The sequence below is a fragment of the Nannospalax galili genome, unplaced genomic scaffold, assembly GCF_000622305.1.
Source record: "Nannospalax galili isolate Female #2095 unplaced genomic scaffold, S.galili_v1.0 scaffold213, whole genome shotgun sequence".
Lineage (NCBI taxonomy): Eukaryota > Metazoa > Chordata > Mammalia > Rodentia > Spalacidae > Nannospalax > Nannospalax galili.
The window spans coordinates 5,237,254-5,245,133 of record NW_008335195.1 but is presented as its reverse complement, the minus strand read 5'-3'; the positions used below and the strand labels follow the sequence as shown (position 1 = coordinate 5,245,133).

The 7,880-nt window shown below is 37.9% G+C and overlaps 1 protein-coding gene across 1 annotated transcript in view; it reads right to left on the bottom strand.

Annotated features, from left to right (window-relative positions):
• Unc13c (unc-13 homolog C) overlaps positions 1–7,880 on the bottom strand; it is a 573,981-nt gene that overhangs the window by 290,903 nt on the left and 275,198 nt on the right. The window lies entirely within an intron of this gene.

Here is a 7,880-nt window from a genome sequence, read left to right as displayed (position 1 = left end):
TCTATCATCTATCTATCTATCTATCATCTATCATCTATCTATCTATCATCTATCTATCTATCTGTCATCTATCTTTCATCTATCTATCTATCATCTATCTATCATCTATCATCTCTATATCTATCTATACATATATCTATATTTATATTGGCTAAAATACCCATATGAGTGGAAACATGTGAAATTTTCTCTTTCTGAGTTTGGGTCACCTCATTTAATATTATTCTTCTAGATCCATCCATTTTCCTCAAATTTCATGTTTTCCTTTTTTGTTACAGTTAATAACATTTCTTTGTGTGTATGTATTATACTTTCATTATCCATTCATCTGTGGATGGACATCTAGGCTTTTAAATTATTAATGCCCTACTGTGTGATGTGCTTATGCTTCTTTACTTCAGTCCATACACAGTCAGCTGGCACTGAGATGGTATCTGTTTCTGTTTCAAACAGCACAATCTAGAACACTGTGCTTGTGCGTCTTTATGAACTTGTGAAGGTGTTTTAATAAAATCGTTAAAAGTGGATTTGCTGGGTTGAATGGCATGCATATTAATTAAAACATATAAGCAGTTATAAGCATTTATAGATACATGTAGGCATATGCTGCTAAGATGGTCTCCAGAAAGCATGGGTGTGTTCATCCCTCCACTTGATTCTTTACTCTCTGATAGTAAGAATGAGCATATTTTAATCCTTTAAGTCAGATCATAGCAAAACTGTCTTTCATAGTAAATGGCTTTAAAATTATTTATTTTACTTTTAATTATGTGTATGTATGTTATGGCAGTATTTGCATGTGAATGCAGTACCCAAAGAAGGCCAGAAGAGGACGACAGATACCCTGGAGCTGAGGTTGCAGGTGTTTGTGTCCTGTTACATGCTCTTAACTACAGGGCCATCTCCCCAATGTCGCTATATGGACATTCCAGGTAACATTTATATAATCTACAAAAGGATAACTATGTAGGTGATATTTATGCAACACTTTCCTTTTTCCTATAACAACACACTTAAACAACAACAAAAATCTAATTTAAAAAAACGTCTCATGGGTAAGAGAGTTCTCAACAGCCTATAATATTACTAGTGAAAGAAAAGAGTCAAAGAAGCAAAAATAATCTGTGGCAAGAACATTCATTTCTATAGCCACCCAGGTTTCCTTCTCTTAGACTCTCTCCCAAAGGCTCTGCTCAAAAAAGGAGCCAGTCACCTTCCCAAGAAATTCTGAAGTGACTGGAATTGTTAGGAGCAACTGGAAGCCACCTCAGCCTCCTCCTCAGACTTCATATGAACACTGAACTTGAATCAGGAGAGCTAATCTTAAAAGTAAACACTACTAACTAATATTCCTCTTGTACGGAATATCAGTGGCACACAGACACAGAGACAGGCTTAAGGAAGGAATTATGCTAACCACCAAGGAGTCACAAAAGAAATCCATTCCAATTAACATTTCCACTTAAATGTAATGGAGAAACTCTTCTTAAGAATCCATAAGTAGCAATGTTGGTTAGGCTTTTAGTTCTCTCTAGACACATGACAGATATTGTCAAAATGCAGAGATGTAATACAAACAGAAAAACAAAGCCAAATCCCTTCACAGATACTATAAAATACTCAGTAAAACCTGTGAGAGGTTGGTGTTGGAATCTGTCTGCAACTCTAGACTTTATCATTAAAGTCAAAACTAAAATCGTATAAAACTGAAAAAAAAGAAAAGATTGTAAATATGTGGATGGGAACTTAATGCATTCTTATTTTAATGGATTCAAATCTTCTGAAAATTTGTAATGAAAACAAAATCTAGTTTGATTGACTACAGTCATAACTTCTTTTTAAAACATGCAATAGATAGTTTAAAAAACACAAGACTGGTGACCTAAGTAGAACTCATTTTCACGAAAGATATTACTTTGGACAGAGTTATTTTTGTAGTATTGGTGATTTCATGTGGTTTTCCTTCCATAAATGGAAGGTCTTCTCAAAGCACTGGCTTCCTTTGATTGGCCACTGGTGGTGTGCAGAGTCAACACCTGAGTAGCCCTGACATCTGGATTACTCAGGAAAGCAGCTCAGAGATGTCATTAGCAACAGTTTTCCAAAAATGGAAACTTCATTCCCCCAAAGTTCACCGCTATGCTTCAAGACATTTAGTTTCACCTCAATCTGTGTAACTATATACATCTAAAAAAAATAAAACATTTGTTTTAATTCCACTTTAGAAAAAAAACAAGTTAGGGGTTGGTGAGATGGTTTAGCTCCTACTTCCAAGTCTGACAACCTGAGTTCCATCCCAGAGCCCTACATGGTGGAAGGAGAGAACAGACTCCTGCAAGTTGTCTTCTGACCTCCACATGCCTAACCCCCCCACACACTTGCAAACAATTTTTTAAAAAGAATAAAGCTGAATGATATTCAAAATTGTGAAATTCACAGGTAAATGGATTGAACTGAAAACCACCACCCTGAGTGAGGGAACTCAGACCCAAAAAGAAAAATGGCACATGTTCTTTCTCATAGGTGGATCTTTGAAATCTTAGATATGTGTGTTTCAATTTGAAAATCTAGAGAATTCAGGAAATTAATACATGGCCTTGGGGGAGGGGTTCCTGTGAAGGGTGGTAGAATGCAGTGATAAAAAGTGGGGACAGACATCTTCTGAAATAATATTGGATACAAAGTAAACTAAACATTTACTCCATGGTTATTTTTAAATGAAACATTCTAAAATTGGTTTCTTACCAGTGACAGTGTCATCTTCATTAATTTGCATTATTGTTTTACTTTCATTTTTCTATTCTTGCTGTTCTGTTGTTGAGATTCTTATAAAAGAAATTTCAAAGACATGATTTTTTTTCTCTGTGGACTTTACCTGAACATTATTTTAGTGAGCTCAGATATTTGTTTAAAATGTTTTGAAAATTATCTGCATGTGTATGGTGTATGTGTGGGTATGTGCACATGTGTGCGGGTTCCAACAGAGGCCAGACACATCAGATCCCCTGGAACTGGAGTTACAGATGGTTATAAGACATATGATGTGAGTGCTGAGAACCAACCTCAGGTCCTCTGCAGGAGTAGAAAGCACTCTTAACCACTGAGCCATGACCACACCCGCAGATGTTGATTTTCATTTAATTTGCATCTCCAGAATATATTCTCCCTCCTAACATTAGAGCCCGCATTTTCAGTCTTCACAAAGGGCTTGCTATTTTTTTTGAGCCTGAGGTCTGTCCACTAAAGTTGGTGCTACTTTTGACTAGAGTTAGATGTGGAAGAGCGATACAGTGAACAGAACTTATTTGACTTAAAGTGTAGAGATAGGTGGTAGGAAAAAGCCTCCTGAGCTTCCATCTGGTTAGATCCAGGCTGTCTTTCTCCACTCTGTCTGTCCTCACAGAGGTAGACATGACTGTAAGCCACAGAAAGAAAAGCCAGCAGTAACTCTGGGGATAAATTGGCAAATCTTCACCTCAGGATTATGGCCATGACCCTCTCTAGCATCACACAATTATTGTTTTATAGACTCTGTTATAGAGACAGATGTGCTTGGGAAATTCCATTCAAAAAGACACACACATTTTATATATATATATATATATATATATATGTTTATGTAAAGGTTTCTTTATAATTATCAGTTCATGGAGGCACTAGTGATATTAATTACTTTAATTACGCCCACTTAAAACATGTGCTCTGTTAGGTCATGGCATATACATCTATCAAGACTCCCCCATGGTCCGTGTGACTAAAATGCCCATCTCTTCCAAAACTCTCTTCAGGTCTCTTTGTAATCTTTTCTGTTCCTTATTCCCAAAGCAACTACTGATGTGATTTCTCACGTTATATATTTGTCTTAATTTTATGTTAATGAAGTTATCATTTAAGTCAACTTTTTGTTTTGATTTTGTTACTTAGGACCATTATTTTCAGTCTCTTGTAGTAACAGCTCATTCCTTGGCGTGAGCGAGTATGTTTCCAGTCTGTGGATGCACCACAACTCATTCACATGCTTGTAAACATTTTTGAGTTTATAGTTTTCATTTTATAAATAAAAGACCTATGAACATTTGTGTGCAAATCTCTCTGGAGACACATGATTTCATTCTAAGAAATTAATGAGCTATTTTCCTAAGTTGTTCTAACACTCTCTATTACGATGAGTACAGAGGAATAATTATGGTTCCACCACATCTTTGCCAACAATGAAGAAAACCATAAAAGCCTAGAGAAAACTACCTGAAGGGGTTCTCATACTGGGCTGTATTGGTTACCTTTCTTGTTGCTATGACTAAAAAATTACTTAAGGGAGGCTTATATTTTAAGGGGATATAAGTCCATTATGAAGGGAAAGGCATGACTGTAGGGGCAGATGCCATGGTGGCAGGCGTATTCAGCTAGGACCCCTCATCTTACATCTTAGAGGAACAGGAAATGAAGAATAGACAGGAGGTGGGATCAGGATATGAAGCTTCAAGGCCCACCCTGTTCTGGTTTGTTTCTTCATTGCTGTGACAAAATACTCTGACCACTACCAACTTGGGGAGGAAAGGGTTTATTTAGCTTACATATCTCAGGTCACAGTTCATCCAAGAGCCTAAGGTAGGAATCAGGGCAGGAACCTGGAGCACAGGCCGTGGAGGAATGCTGCTTACTGGCTTGCTCCCCTGGCCCTTGCTCAGCTTGCTCTTATCCAACACAGGCCCACCTGCCCAGGGGTGGCACTACCCACAGTGGGCTGGGTCCTCCCACACAACCATCAAGAAGATGCCCCACAGATATGGCCACAGGCCAGTCCAATGGAGACAATTCCCCAGTTGAGGCTCCCTCAACCCAGGTGTGTCAAGTTGACACTGAAGCTATCCAGCACACACCCCTAATGACCCACCTCCTCCAGGGAGGCTCCACCTCTTTGAACTACACAGTCTTCTAAAACGGCATCCTGAGTTGGGGACCAAGCATTCAAATGCATGAGCCTGTGGAGGACACTGCACATTACAACCAGGACATGCATGTTAAGTGGTATAATATCACTGGCATGGCAACCATGATAATTTAAAAATACAAACTATAAAACCTGAAGGGATCACTAACAAAACAATTTAGTAAGTGGAAATAACTGAAGAAGACAGAGTAAATTGTTGTGAAAACTTTTAGCGGGTCCCCAAAAAGGTAGAAAAGAAACAATGAAGACAAAACCCATACCGTTTATATGCGACAATCTTCATCATGGTTTTAATACGTATTTCCTCGATGACTAATGACATTGAACATGCTTCCAAGTGTTTATTTGTTTCTCGGTGAAGACACTACTAGATAGTGTTCAGTGATCTTATTAGTAGACATACAAGTGGTAAGGTTATTTATGTCTCTATAATATTCATTAATATAGATATATGGATAAGATAGAAAATATGCATGAGATATAGTTAAGTCCTCCAAGCATTTTATATCTATGTGTGTTTTGCCTGCATATTTGTATGTTCACCATTCTGGCCCACAAAGGCCAGAAGAGGGCATTAGATCCCCTAAAACTGGAGTTACAGAAGGTTGCTGGCTGCCATGCGCTGCTGGGAACAGAACCTGGGTCCTCTGCAAAAGCAGCCAGTGCTCTTAACTGCTGACTCTCACAATCCTTGCCTTTAAATGTGTGTATTTATAGGTTTTGCATTTAATGTGCACATTTGCATTTTTAGGTTTTCCTGTGTCATCTGTTTTATTTTTGCCTCTTTTTCTCTTTTGTTTTCTGATTTCTTAAAATTTTACTGAGTATTTTTCATTGGCTTTTGTCTACTTTGTTAGCTCCCTTTGTTTTCTCATTTTCACATCTATTTTAAATCTTATATATGCTTAAAATAGCACAGTGAACTACAATTATACTTTTTCTTACACAGAATGATACAATAATATACTTCTAGCTGTGTTGTTGAGACTTTTATGCAAGTGCCACATCACATTTCAATGACTATATGTTATATAAATCTGAGAATAATTATTCTTTTAAAAATACTTAGTTAATTTAAATTTTTTATTAGATTTGTTTTGTGCATGTGTGTGTCTGTGTGTCCGTGTGTCTGTGTGTATGCCACAGCATCATTGTGGTGGTCAGAGGACAACTTGAAGGAGTTGGCTTTCTCCTCACATCGTGTTGATCCTAGGCATTGAACTCAGGTCATCAGGCTTGGTGGCAAGCACTTTACCCACTGAGCCATCTCATAAGCCCATGCTTAGCATTGAAGACCATCACAGAGTTCTATAGTTGGTCAAATGCAGAGAATAAGTATCTGTGAGACACTTAACCCTAAGTGGCGCACCTTGAATGCATCTTTCAACTCTCACCAGAGAAGTTTCCTTATGTAGAAGTAGGTGATTAACCCAGATATGCACAACTGGTCAATGTGCAGAGAACAAGAGCCCAGAGTGCTCATCCCCAAATAGGACGCTATTTCAAACCCCTGCCTCCCAAGGCTCAGGGATCATTGTGGAAAGGGGGGCAGAAATGTTGTAAGAGCCAGAAGCAGTGGATGACCACAATGAAACTCTGTTTCCAGACACAGCAGAGCAGTCATACATATGAACTCACAGAGGATTTGAGAGCATGTACGAGACCTTTGAACGCTCAAGGCAGACATGGGGGAGGGGACACAAAGCCCCACCCATAACTAAGAAGCTATTGGGAACTGATAGCTTCAGGGAGAGGGAGAGCCAGTGTTCTTTAAGGATGTGACTTCCGTAGGTCAACCACACTCAAGTAGATGGCTACATACCGAAGAATATTTGGGCAACAGAAATTGCACTTGATGGGCTTTTAAAAGAGGACATGAAATTGGGATTTGGAGGAAGATCTGGGAGGTGAGGGAGAGGTTAATATGATCAAAATACACTGTATGAAAATATTAATAAAAATATGATTTAAAAACAGATCTAAATAACTGCATAATGACCTGTAATATTTGTAATGTAATCATCATTTCCAGTATTTGTAATTAAATTCCATGCCTTTATGCACTTCTGTACTTTAATTTGTGTGCTTTTCTTCTACCCGAAGCATGTCCTTTAACAGCTCTTACAGTGAAGGAAAATTTTTTGCTTCTTTATATCTGAAAAAAATTTCATTTTATACTTGATTTGTTTTGAAAACAAATCGTTGTCTTTGCTGTTAGATGACAGTTTCTCTGAATAGAGGATCAAGTTTAACAGCTTCTCCCTCAGTGGTTTAATGGAGTAGCCCCACCTTGTTACCCCTTATATAGTATCTTACACATGGGATCTTATAAAACTTCACTCTTACTAGTTTTTCTTCCTCTGTATGTAATGTGTCATTTATCCCTGGCTGTTTGCAAGGCTTTCTCTTTGTTGGTTTTGGTTATTATGTGTTCAACACAATTTTTCCCACCTCTCTTAATATTTGTAAATTTTTTATTTTGGTCGAATTTAGGATAAACTGACCCTTACCTCCTCAAACACTTTTTCACGGTCTTTTCTCCTCTATCCTTTAGGAACTCCAACAGATTCCAATTAGGCTGCTTTTAAAACTTGTTTTCTGGGCCTCGTTTAACATTTTTCTGTTATTACATTTCAATTCCAATAGTCCTTTCTTGTACTCTGTCTCCTCTGCTCCTTTCTAGTGAACTTTCCTTTCTTTACAACATGGACTCTGCTCTAGAAGTTTGATTTCATCTTTTTTGTCTCCACCTCCTTTTTCTCATGTGTGCATTTTATGCAAGTTTTCCATGTCTTTTGGGGGTAGTTGTTTTGACGAACTGGCTCCAGTGCATGATGGAGATGGTGTGGAGAAGACATTTAATATGGTAAAAGTAATATGAATGAGTCCATTTTGGTCTGTTTGTTGATTGGATTCTCCTCTCCTCCCC